Consider the following 13,556-nt stretch of genomic DNA (forward strand, 5'->3'; position numbering starts at 1 on the left):
ATTAAAAATCAAAACTTCACAAATTGACAATTGACCCTCAGTTATAAAGAGATTTGTACAAAATGTATGAACATGTCAAAGGTGTACTTAAGTAATCCCAGAAGCTTATTTGGGTGTAGCCAGAGAGCCAACACTTTCCTTAAGTTGAATTAACATTAAGTATTGCGATACGAATTATAAATATTCTCCAAAGAATTATGTTCCTAAACTACATATGTAGGCCATTTTTTTTGGCAGCTTGAAAATTAACAAGCGTACAATCATTTTAACATAGTGCTGCATTAACGGACCATAAATAAAATAAAATTTTTGTTATTTTTTAAGAAAACAACATGTTTTAGGTCAAAATTTGTATGAAGAACTTTCATCAGCAATTTAACACGAATTTAAAGTTTTTGAGTATAATAGCTTACGATCGAAGATTCAAATTTTTAGAGACATTGGATCAGAATGCTAACTAAAATGGTTGTCTGAACAAAGTTAAAATTCGTCAAATATTAAAAACTGATCTGAAATGAAATCATGCCGGATGTTTCCTAAACTCTGTACAAGAACAGCAAAATTTCCTTCAAAAGTGTACAGGTGCACCTTATTTTTTTCGATGAATTATAAATATACAGTATGCACCCTTTACTAAATTCTTATTCAAAACAAATTTCTTGGAGAAAAATCACCAAATAATAAGCAGAAACATTAAAGTTTCCATTTTGTATTATTTATTTTTTAAAGGACGAAAGAGTTGAGCAACGAACTTTAGAAAGAAAACTTTGTTTTGTATGAATGAACCATCTCTAAGATCTATCCGTGAAGGTTTCAGCATAAAATGTGAATGTCAAGAGAATCTTCAAAAGTTTCATCAACATCAAAATTTAAACTTCGAAGCAACCAATCCTCGTTTTCAACATATCGAGTTGTCTAAGGCGCCTTTAATTGAAAATTAATCTCATTAATTTTTATTAAACAATTAAATTTGACAAATACTTTTGTTATCTTTATCACATAGTTTTACGAAGACAAAAAGGCAAATATACAATAAATTTTATTAACGCAAATAAAATATCGCAATAAATTAATTTGAACATCATGTCAACTCGTAAATATCAAGATAAAAATTTAGTTTCTTACAATTGTTTATTTGTGATCTTTTGTTAAGAACATGACACACGACACACAATTGAATTCCTTCATATCTATATGTGTTACAGAAAAGGTTCCGATAACTTGCATGTTCTCTGCAAAAGGTGCAGAGACACACCTGAGGTCCTAAAACCGACATAGCAGCAATATCCTCATTAGATACGTGACTCTTATAATAGCATCCAATCAATTTTTACCTACCTGTTCGTGTGCCAAAATTTCCGTTTGTTGTCGCGTCATCCTCAATCGTGTGTAGTCATAAAGAAATCTCTAAACATTTTTCTAAAATTGTATCTGCGTATATTTATCTCTGCAATCAGGCGGCCAACGTAGTGATGGCGATGGCTGCGTGGCGCTACGTCTCCGTTGTTGTCAATTTGATGATGATGATGATCCATCCCTAAACACCGCATAGAATGGATGTGATCGAGATGGGCACCTGCTCAAAGCCTAAAACGTTGATGGACACGGGACATTAGATTTCTATTCACCAAACAAACCTTCCTCTTTTTGGGATATAAATTATAGAGTCCTCCTCTTCGGTTATTGCGCAACGCAATAGTCCTGAAAACAACAAACAAAAATCCCAACAACAAAAACAAATTAGCGGAAATAATAGACGCAATTTTAAGAAACATCGACTCGACGACGACCGACGACGCACGTTTAGTTTGAAGAAACCTTAAACCTACCTGAAGGTTCATTGATCTGTTCTGATCAAGGTAAGCCAATTTAAGTTGCCCGGTCCTATAAGTAGGATGGACCCAAACTCACCACAGCAACAACTTAAAAGAAAAAACTCAACTCTAATCATCCGACGTGTGCCTGAGGCACACTGCAATCATTCCACCCACTTGCGTACACTGCAAATCCATTTAATGACCATGAAATGTTTGGCCATTCCACTGAGCTCCAACTCTCCACGCAGAGCCCTATGTAATATTCCATCTCACAAATTAAGCTACAAATTTTTTGTTTCCGAAATTTTGAATTTACCCCGAAAATCCGCATCTAATGCATTTTCGGTGCAGTAGCCTCCAGTGGCAATTGAAGAGCATCAAATCATCTCAAGCTCAAAATGCGGGCTAAAACAAAAAACCAAAACAAAAACCCTAAGAAAAAAAAAACCTAAGGAGATGACCATCAAGGCCCAAAGACCATGGTGAATCTATAAAAGGCAAGGAGCTCACACAGCTAATTGCATCAAATCACGCACGCGTACGTAAGCGTGCTCTAGGTAGCTGCCAGCGTGGCATTTGGCATAGCATTTTTTGGTAGGTATAGGTACCTATATAGGATTCAGGGCATTCTTGCCACTATATTATTTTTGTGTGTGTCTTTTTGCTGTTCATCAGGCTTCAAATTCGGCGGTGTATGCAAATTAGGGAGGTAATAGGACTTGGGGAACAATGTGATCACAAGTCTGTGATTATATTGAGAAAATGACAGGGTATGGGGTGTGCGTTTGGAGCCTCAAAGCTTTGTTTCTGCCACATTGTTGTAAGAGAGAAAAAAATATGTATAGCATTACAAAACACTTGCAAAATATGAGCATATGCATTTGAAAACCTTTTGTTTTAAAGCAGTCTTAGTCAGAATGTACCAGAAAACAAAAATAAAAAGCCATGCACTTTTTTCCAGAACAAAGTTTTATGACGAATTGATGGCCCCGAGTACACCTATGAGGAAAAATGTTTTACCTCTTAGCAGATGTTATGTAAAACTATTAAGCTCAGTAGAATCAACATCAGAGCAGGTGCCCTTGAGCTTGGATTTAAGAACAGCAACTGGCTAAAAACAATTGCTTACAAATGCTTGAAAATTTAACAAATTAGAGCGACAAAAATTGGTTAGAATTCCATTAAAAACTTTTCAATTTTTGAACATTTCGAGACAGAAATGTTGTTGAAAAAATCTGGATCAAGCATCAAATAAACAATTATCGTCCAATTTGTAAATTATCATGTATACCAAAACTCTTCAAAAAATTGATACACAATAAGTTAGCTTTTCTCGGGAAAGAACAGATTTCACCATTTCAACGCGGTTTTGTTTTGGAAAGATCAACAACCACCAATCTTACTATTTTCTCCAATTTTATTTTTAAAAAAAAACTTGAAAAAGGTCACCAAATTGATGTAATTTAGCCAAATTTTTCAAAAGCTTTTCATAGAGTTAGGCACTTAATTTTGTTGAGAAAATTAATTTCTTTTGGTTTTCATTCAAGTCTTTTGAAATGGTTGAACTTTTACCTTAAGAATCGTATTCAATTTGTTAGATTTCAAAATATAATTTCATGTCCAGTTTTGGTAAGCTCAGGTGTTCCCCAAGGAAGCCATCTTGGGCCACTTCTTTTCCTAATTTTTATCAATGACTTACCAGATATTTTCGAAAATTCTGTTCAACTTCTATTTGCTGATGACTTAAAGGTTTTTAGACGTATAAAGTCCATTACGGATTGTTATCTGTTGTAAAATGATCTTCGTAAATTATCGGAATGGTGCTCTTCTGCTCTGTAAACCAATTATATTTAAATGCCTCTAAGTGCGAATGTTTTTCTTTTTGTCTCAACTTTTCCCGAATTCTCTTCGAATATAAGAATAAAAGCAATGTTCTTGATTGAGTCTGTGAAAAGAAAAATCTTGGCGTAATATTTGACTCTAAATTAAACTTTGGCAGTGTTTCCAAAGCAAATTCCATGCTTGGCTCTATTAAACGCAATATTAAATATTTTAAAGACTCTTTTTGCTCTTAAATCGCTCCATTCATCTTATGTCAGAGCAATATTAGAATACTAATGTGTTTTTTGGAATCCATTCTATAACATTCATTCAAACAGAATTAAATGATTCAAAAAAAATGTACAATTTCGAAAATTAGGTCTAATCAATTCTGTTTGCAGATATTTTAGTGGAATAGTTCCCTCGGATACAGCTTCTCGAATACAGTGAAATTTAATGTGAAGATGTTTTGTTCTGGACCGCTTTCCTTGATAGTGTGCAATATACTGAGCACTTTGGCTATCAGTGTATAAATCTATGGGTTGCTCTTCACGTAGGATTCCGAGTTCAACGAGTAAGAGCTTGATATATTTTTCCTTCTTAGCAGTAGATGTTAATGTTACATATTCGGCTTCAGCACTTGATGTTGTTATTATTTATTGTTTTCTTGATTCCCAGTCAATAGGACCTCCAGCCATTACGAAAACCAATTGGAGTCAGAGTAAGCGGAAATTGGTTTGCCTGTTCTGGAATTGAGAATTTTTGAATTAATTGTGCCTTTTAAATACTTAAGAACAGATAACGCTAAATTCCAGTGCTGGTTTCTTTGGTCTTGATTGAATTAAGACAACATGTTAACATTGCAGGAGATATCTGGGCGACTAAAAGAAGAGAGATATAAAAGACTACCGATGAGTTCCTGGTATGATTGTTTATCAACATGTGTTCGTTCTTCATTTTGTGAGGGTTCTTTCTCCATTTTAGTTTTAGGTGGCATTGGTAGGTTATTCGGCTTGCAATTCAAGAGATTGTATTTGGTTAGTAAATTTCTTACAAAAGACGGTTGACTTATTGTAAAAAGTTCCTTTGGCACGGTCTCGTTATACTTCTAGTCCAATAGTAGTTCGTGGTTCACCTAGATCTCGAATATCAAAATTAGTTTTTAAATGTAATTTAAGTTTCGAAAAGGTTAGGTTATTATTTCTTGCTACGATCAAATCATCTACATAAGCAGCTATGAAAGAACTAAGTTTAAATTTCTTTTAAAATAAATAAACCTGTCATAGCTGAAATAGATAAAACCATCCTGTTTTAAAATGGTGTCTAATTTCTTATTCCACTAATGACCAGATTGTTTTAAGCTGTAAATAGACTTTTTAAGCTTACAGACTTTATTTTTATTTGGAAAATATCCTTCAGGCAGTTCCATAAAGATGGTTTCATCCAAGTCTCCATAGAGAAAAGCGGTAGACACATCTATATGAAAAAGATCCAAGTCTTCCTCTGTCGCAATAGCGTATAACAGTCTTATTGAACTTATTTCGGCAACGGGCGCGAACGTTTCGAAATAACCTACTCCATACTGTTGTGTATATCCTTTCGCAACAAGTCTAGCCTTCCTGCGTTCGACTGAGCCAGCAGGATGAAATTTAGACTTGAAAACCCATCTACAACCGACAATTTTGGTATCCTTTGGTCGGTCTACAAGCTCCAGTGTCCCATTTTTATTTAGAAGCTCCATTTCTGTTTTTATCACGTCTCTACATTCATCTGCATGTTCTGACATTTCTATTTCTTTCATAGTCTTTGGGTCGGTTAAATTCACAAGATTTGCAGACACATTAAAATTTTCATTAATATCCTCGAAAATTTAATTTTCCTCACTTTGTCCACTTTTCCTTGATCAAAGTTTCATTTTCTTCAAAGTTCTCGTTTTTTGTTTTCCATGTCAGCATCCAGCTGGTCCTATTCTAAATTTTTATTTTGTATTAATAAATACTACATCTCTACTTTTAATAATTGAACGACTTCCACGCTTCCACAATCTGTAGGCTTTTGCATCATTACAGTAACCAATCAAAACGTATTCCTCACTTTTTGGATAAAATTTAAAATTTTTACCATCTTTGATCAAAGCAAACCCACTTCCATTAATCGTATATTCGCAGCGTTTCCAATTTTGGGCCTTCCTATTGAGCATCGAAAGCAGCTTGTACGCTTTTATAGTTTTCATCCAGACTATCTAATAAAAAAATAACGAGAAGATCAGCATCTAATTTAGCATCTAGCTCTTTGAGCCGATTAATTATTGAAAAATATCCCCGCAAATATTCATCCATTGATTGTGTTGCATTCATACTGATATTTAGAAGTTTTCTAAATTCCTCCATAACGCTTTTGCTATTGTAGCTCGACTCCAAGAAGTCCCATACTTCTTTGGAAGTTTGAAAATTTTTAACCAGCGCTACGGCTCCATTGCCAGCAACAAATCGCTTCGTGCATCTATATCCTTGTCGTCCCATGACTCCTGTTTCTTAGCATTGTCCTCCAATTATTGGTCTCTACCTTGAACTTTCTTCAAAAATCGAAGTTTATGAAGGATCCCCTTCATCTGCATGCTCCAAGTTAGATAATTCTCACCATTGAAGAGCGTTATAAGAAAGTTTGAGTTCGCCATATCGAATCAACCAAAAATATTTTTATTTGTGCAGAAAAATTAAAAAAAATTATTTAATTCAATTTAAATGAAAAAGTTTACTATCTGCTTGGTCCATAACCTGTAGAATACCAGAGTTATGAAAGAAGATATCCAGAGATTAAATAAATCGACCACGCTAAGTAAAGGAAAAAAAAGTTACAGGAAATGATGATCATAGAGTTTACTATGCAAAAAATGAACCTACAACCCGCTGTGTCAGTGAAACCATATCGAATGTGATGTGGTCATAAATGGTTTTTTGTTCTTCATTCATTAGTCGGACATTGCGAGCAATAATCGCTGCCATTTCTACAGTATTGTATTGTTGTAGTTGACGATTCAATTCAGTGTCTATTAAACAAGTTGCATTTTAATGAGGTGAATGCATACCGAAATGACTGAGTGGTAATTTGGCAATGATAATGCAAAGATCCTCAATAGCAATCAATGCTTCATTGCACATAGCGTCACTGAATACTGTCGTAAGATCGTTGCACCGTGTACGATGTTGATGCAATTCAACCATAGCACTTAGAAATATAAAAAATAGATAAAAACCTATTCTCAGACCCACCGAATGTACGTGCAAAATTTTATTGAAATTGGTTAAGCCGTTTCGGAGGAGTATGGCAACTAACATTGTGACAAAAAATATACACATATTAGATTTTATTGCATGTGATATTCTAATAGTCCATCTCGATGTATTAGCATGTAGTCTAACCGTAGATTTAAAATCCCTAAATGATGTAAATAAATAAATAAATATCTAAATCGAGAGGAGTTAAGTCGCAGAAAAGAGGTAGCCAGTTAACTAGTGCGATAAATAAATAGTTAAGCGTGTTGTATGAAAAGTTGCCACACGTACCAAACGTTTGCAATGTTTACCTAATTAGTATATTGAAACAAAGAATTAGTCAGCATGGCTCGATATGGTTCGCATGCACCGTAATTGGAATTTTTAAATAAATAAGGACCAATGATTCCGCCAGGAGGTTAACCCCACCAAACAGTCAATTCTCATGGATTCAATGGTGGTTCGTTAATAGCTTGAGGATTGTCTTCACTCCGTGTATGGTAATTTTGCTTATTGACTAAACCATTTAATCAAAAATAAGCTTTATCACTCAAAAAACGAAAATTGAACGAAGTGCTGTATGAACTTCGCGAACAGATTTATTGGTTCAAAGTAAATTTTAACAGTTTGAAAATTTTGTTCTAGAGTTCAATGAATCTTCAAACCATAATGAAAAGAAATGTCAACACAATTTGACCATCTGTCAAAGTTTACGTATTTAAGGTGCCGGGCCTTAGAAACATTCCAGAAAACTGTTAGGCAGATGAACTCGCCAGGAAGTGTGAAGTACAAGCCATTCTACCATTTGGCAAATGTTGGCATCCCAATCTACTTCTTATAAACTATTGCTAATATGGGACGCTATGAAGAAGGCAAACACCGGGTGGAATAACATCACAACGTGTCAGGTTTTAAAAACATCTGATCTACACTAGATTTAAACCGATCAAGGTGCTTTCTATCCCTTTATCAGATCGCATACAACTTAATAATCGGTGTCATAACCGCGCACATGTCTAAAAAGAAAACACGCCACGCGGCTAGGCGTATTCTCAAATGTCTTTTGCAGAAGAGGAAGAAACAGTTCTTCAACTTCTCTGTACATGCCTTGCTCAAGCTTAAAAACGCATAATCAGCCTCTCACGTTTCGAAAGAGGCTCAAACTGGTATCATTGGCTCAAACTGGTATCACAATGGGCCATTAATTTGACCTCAGTGTGTCCTACTCCTATTTCTCAAATTCATAATAATGCAATATGAACAATTGCTAAAAATTGCTTTTAATTCACTTTTGTAAAGTTCAAAATTAGTGGTTTATAGAACGAAGACTAGAAACTAGCCTTTCGAGCTTGTTTTCTTCTTTTAATTCTTTTATTTTTTTTTAATAAATAAAGTGTTTTATATGCACTATTCAAAATTTGTATTTTATTTAGAAGTTTAGGTTTGAAATAAATTTTTCAAATAAATAGAAAAATTCACCAACAAAAACTTCACACAATAAAATTGAAGTTCTACAATTTAAATTTGACATAAGCTCAAGAAACCAATATCCATTATTTTTAATTTTTGATTTAACGATAAATTTTTAAACTTTAGGACCGATTTTGACATAGTTATTAAAGTTAATTTTGAAATTTGAGCTTAAATATGAACCAATATTTTAGTCGTGAATTGTGGAATATTTGAATTTTGAAAATACTTCGAAGAAGTAATTGTTGAACGACTAAATTTATGTGTAAACAATCATCAAATCTTGCACTCAAACCCAATGTTAGGAGAATTTACAAATACACTGCATGAAGGGCTTAATTGTAATCACCACGTTCTTGTCCTGTTCATAGACTTCAGCAAAGTCTTTGACACCCTCAGCCCAGAAAAACTTCTTGAAAGCTTGAACAAAATTGGTATCAGCGGATGTTTATCAGACTGGCTCTAAAGCTATCTTACTGATAGGTCGATTAAGGTTAAGGTACCATTTTGAGTGAACAAAAACCTACCGTATGTGGCGTTCCACAAGGCTCAAAACTAGGACCGATTTTGTTCATACTTTATACAAATAAGCTACTACGATTGTTTAAAACTAATACAGCATACCTGCAGATGATATAGCCATTATAGTCAAACACAAAAGTATGAATTCAGCAATAGAAATACTTCAAAAACATTTTGATAATATATCCAAGTGGAGCCATGAACAGGTTATTAATGCTACGAAACGGAAAGAACTTTTCAACATATATCACCCAAACGATCACTGTCCCTTGTCAGCCAACAACAAACCAATCGAAATCGTCAAAAAGATAAAGTATATTGGAGTTATCATAGACGAACATGTTCTTTGGCGTGAACATATTCACATATTAACACTTTACGCCTTCAAGTAAAAAGCAACCTATTTGCCTTGGTTTACCTTAAAAGATTTTCAAACTTCGAAGTACTTAAGCAAGTTCATAACATCGTCTGATTAAACTCATAAAACCTTCTTATGCACACTTCAAAGTTCTAGATGTAAACGCAATATATCGTATGACTACTTTACAACATTATATGGATGACTAAAGATTCCTACAGGCAATAAGACATGATCTTAATACTAGAAGAACAGGACTTGGAATGCTTGAAATCCCATCAACTTTCAACTTATATGGGAACAAAGAGCTCAGATGCATTGTTCCAAAAATAATTAATGAATTCCACCGAATGTGAAAAGTATAAGGAATTTTAAGAAACGAAAGAAAGAAATTAAAAAACATCTATTAGATTTGTATTTTTTTCTATAAGTCAAATAAGTAATGCTAAATACCGATCACTATGTAAAATAAAATAATATCTATTGTTTATAACCGCTTGCAGATAAGCACTTTGCTTTGTGGGTAATCTATTATAAATCTTGAATATTTGTGATAATAAAGAAACCTTTGATTTGAATTTGAAGCAAGTTTAATATGGTGACAAAAAGTTAAAAAAAATGTACTTCAATCCGCCATTTTATCGTGGTGATATTTTGGAAATAAAATAAATTCTAAAATTGTATTCATACCTCTGTAAGGCAGCAAACCTTTTAAACAATGCTGACAATAAATATAAGTGATTTTATGGACAGGTAGAAACATTCTGAACATTTCCGATATTGTTTTTTTTTTTTTTTTTGTAAATCTGGTGAAAATAATTGTTTTGAATTGTGTTATAAAGCTACAACTTTAATTTAACTAAGGCAGCTCATCTTTCAAAATTTAACATTCTTCTTCAGATTTATAAGCATATCTATTAAACATTTGACATATAGTCTAGTTTCGTTTTTTTTTTTGTCATTTCTGAATGCTAATATTCTGCATTACAATAATTTTCTGTAAATAGAAAAATTGTTTTGATGACGTGAAAAAGTGAAATCAAATATTTTTAAGAATGAGTAAAAATGATAATTTTTCACTAACGATACTGATGCAAACCATTTTAAGATATTAAACAAGAATTTTTGTTGATCCTAAAAAGTTGCTAGTTTAGAAGTTTTGCTGAGCGATTATATCGAAATTCCCACACTTTTTTATGATAGTGTTTTTGTAAATACTTATTTCCATATAATTAAGGTTAGCAGCATTTCTCATTTTCTAAATACCTTTACATATTGAATTCCGGTATAACATATGGTCTGATTTTCAAAACAAAAAGAGGCTGGGATGCGACCCACACTGATAACTTCCCATCCCGTCTGTCGATTTGTCTTGCTTAAAAGTTTGTCTATATGTACTCGTATCAATTTTTACCAAATTTGAGTACTATTTTTTGTAGATTTTATTTTTTATGAAAAAAACGGACTGTTGGATTTTTATATAAAAATTACTGAATATGGAAAACAATATTTTCTGTGAAATAAAATAAGTTTCAAGCCAATATTTTTAACTTTTGAAAAGCTGTTTGAGTCGAAAATAAATTTTTTACCAAGTTTTAGTATTTTTTTTTTTTAGAGTTTTATTTTTTGTAAAAAAAAACTGTCAATTCGATTTTTTTAAAATTGTACCAAATGTTGAAAACAATATTTCTTATGAGATAAAATTACTTTGAAGCCAATATTTAAAATTTTTTAAAAGATATTTGAGTCGAAAATCAATTTTTACCAACTTTTATACATTTTTTTTAGGTTTTTATTTTTTGTAAAAAAAAGTGCAATCCGATTTTTTTTAAACTTTAACTGAATGCTGACAACAAGATGTTTTGAAAGATAAAAGTAAATTAAAGCCAATATCTCAAAGTTTTGAAAAGATATTTGAGTCGAAAATCAATGTTTACCAACTTTTATATTTTTTTTTTTAGGTTTTGATTTTTTGTAAAAAAAAACTGTCAATTCGATTTTTCTCAACATTCTTCAAAATGTTGAAAACAATATTTCTTATAAGATAAAATAAGTTTGAAGCCTTAATTTCAAGTTTTTGAAAAGATATTTGAATCGATATTCAATTTTTACCAACTTTGAGTAATGTTTTTTTTTAGATTTTTATTTTTTATAAAAAAAAACTGTCAATTAGATTTTTCTCAAAATTTTATCAGATGTCAAAAACATTATTCTTCGTTGCACAAAATTGTTTTAGAGATGAAATTATATTTCAGTCGTAAAATTTTAGAGGTGACAATTTTTTTTTTTCAGTTTTATTGATTTTTAAAAAAAAACTGTTATATTGATTTTTTTCAAAAAATATACCTGTTTGCTATCATGTTACAATATATTATATAAAATTTAATTCAAGTCTCTAGCGTTTTTGGTTGGTAAGATATTTAGGGTTAACCAAAATGTTCACCTTTTTTTCAAACTGCTATAGTAAAAAAAACCACCCACGCAATATTCTTGAGAGCCCTTTCTGCATCTTTCTGCTTTTTTATCTGTATAACAAAATTTATTTGAAGTCGATATCTCTTCTGGTTCTTGAGCTATGGACGACGAAAAAAACGTCGCGAACGTACGGACGTACGGCATACAAACGTACGTACACACGCACGCACAGACATCTTTCTAAAAATCTTTTATTTCGACTCTAGGGACCTTGAAACGTCGAGAAATGTCAAAATTTTCAATTTGACAAATCGGACCCATTACAATAACTTCCTATGGGAAGTTAAAAATGTACATTGAATTTATCATTTACCGTTTTCTTCGATAGTTGAAAAAACAGCACAATGCAAAAATATAAACGTTTCTGCAAACGTGCGAAAACGTTTTTAAAACAAATGGAAAACATTTCCTAAACAATGTTCCATGAAATGTATGTTTGGTAAGACCTTACGTTAAGACCTTATTATTACCTACACAATAATTTAGTATGTAAAGTAAAGTATACAAAAACAAAGTATCCTGTGAGAAATTATTGGTTGTTATTGGTTAAATACACACATGTGAGAATCTCTTTTTAACGAAATACAAACCATACATATTACGTTTAATCTATCTGGAATAACGACAAATTTTAAATTCAAATTCAATAAAAAAAAAATAAAGATAGATTTACACGTCCAATAGAGTTTCTTGTATATTTTCGTGGTGGAAGCAAAAATCGACAAAAATAATATTGTATATTGGAAAATGACTTTTATTCATTTTGTCTATAAATATGTTCAAAACAAAAGTTTATGAACTTAAATTGTATAAGAAATAGTCTTAAGTATAATTTAATGACATCCAATTAAGATACATTGATTTGCATAAACTAAATGTTTTTTGTTTTGTTTTGAATCTGAATATAATGTGTTGGTATATATGTATATATTCATATCAAAGCACCGATTCCAAAATACTGTGCCACCTGTCTTGATTTTTTTTAACCTTCATCCACCAAACGAATGTATCTTTTTATTGCCAATTTTATATCAAAACATGTGCGGTTTATGGTCACACACAGTTGATTTTTGTTTGCACATAAAATAAAATGACTTTGTATCCGTTGAAGCGTGAAAATTGTCAAATAACATTTTGATTAGTGATTTGATTGATTAATCAGAATCAAAATTAAATTGTCAGCAAACAAATGAAGGTACATTTTCGTATCTTGAAGTGATGAAGAAGGTTTAAATCAAACATTTCCTAAACAAGTTATTATAGTTTGATAACATAAAACAGATGTTTATCATCTATACATTTTGTTTTGGTACAAACATGATTTTTTTTTGTTTCGATTATTGAACTTGAACACTTGGTGTGTTTGTTCTTTGAAATATTTGTTTTTTAAACAGAGCAAACCATTAAATTTAATTAAATTGTATTTTGAGTTTAAAAAGTTAACGCACTTCCGGTTCACTAATTTCAATGCGAAGATTTTCAAAAAAGTTAGCGAACCGTAAGTCAACTTCTACAACTTAAGACTAATCTTTCACTTTCCTTTTCACCCAATGCCAAAAAAATTAACAAACTAATAATTGGAAAAGGAACCAAAATAAATTGCTGAAAAAGGAAAATACTTAAATTCCACTATTTCGAAAGTCTTGCAAAATAAATATGTATGTATGTTTTTTCGATGAATTACAAAAAGATTAGTGGAGCTATACAAACCAGTGGCTTGCTAGTTTGATTAAGGTCAAGGTAATTACCTACAATTCCAGTAAGCAAATATTTCAAAATAATTCATTTTTTTTCAGAGCTTGTAAGCTCATTTTTGAG

The sequence above is a fragment of the Eupeodes corollae genome, chromosome 3, assembly GCF_945859685.1.
Source record: "Eupeodes corollae chromosome 3, idEupCoro1.1, whole genome shotgun sequence".
Classification (NCBI taxonomy): domain Eukaryota; kingdom Metazoa; phylum Arthropoda; class Insecta; order Diptera; family Syrphidae; genus Eupeodes; species Eupeodes corollae.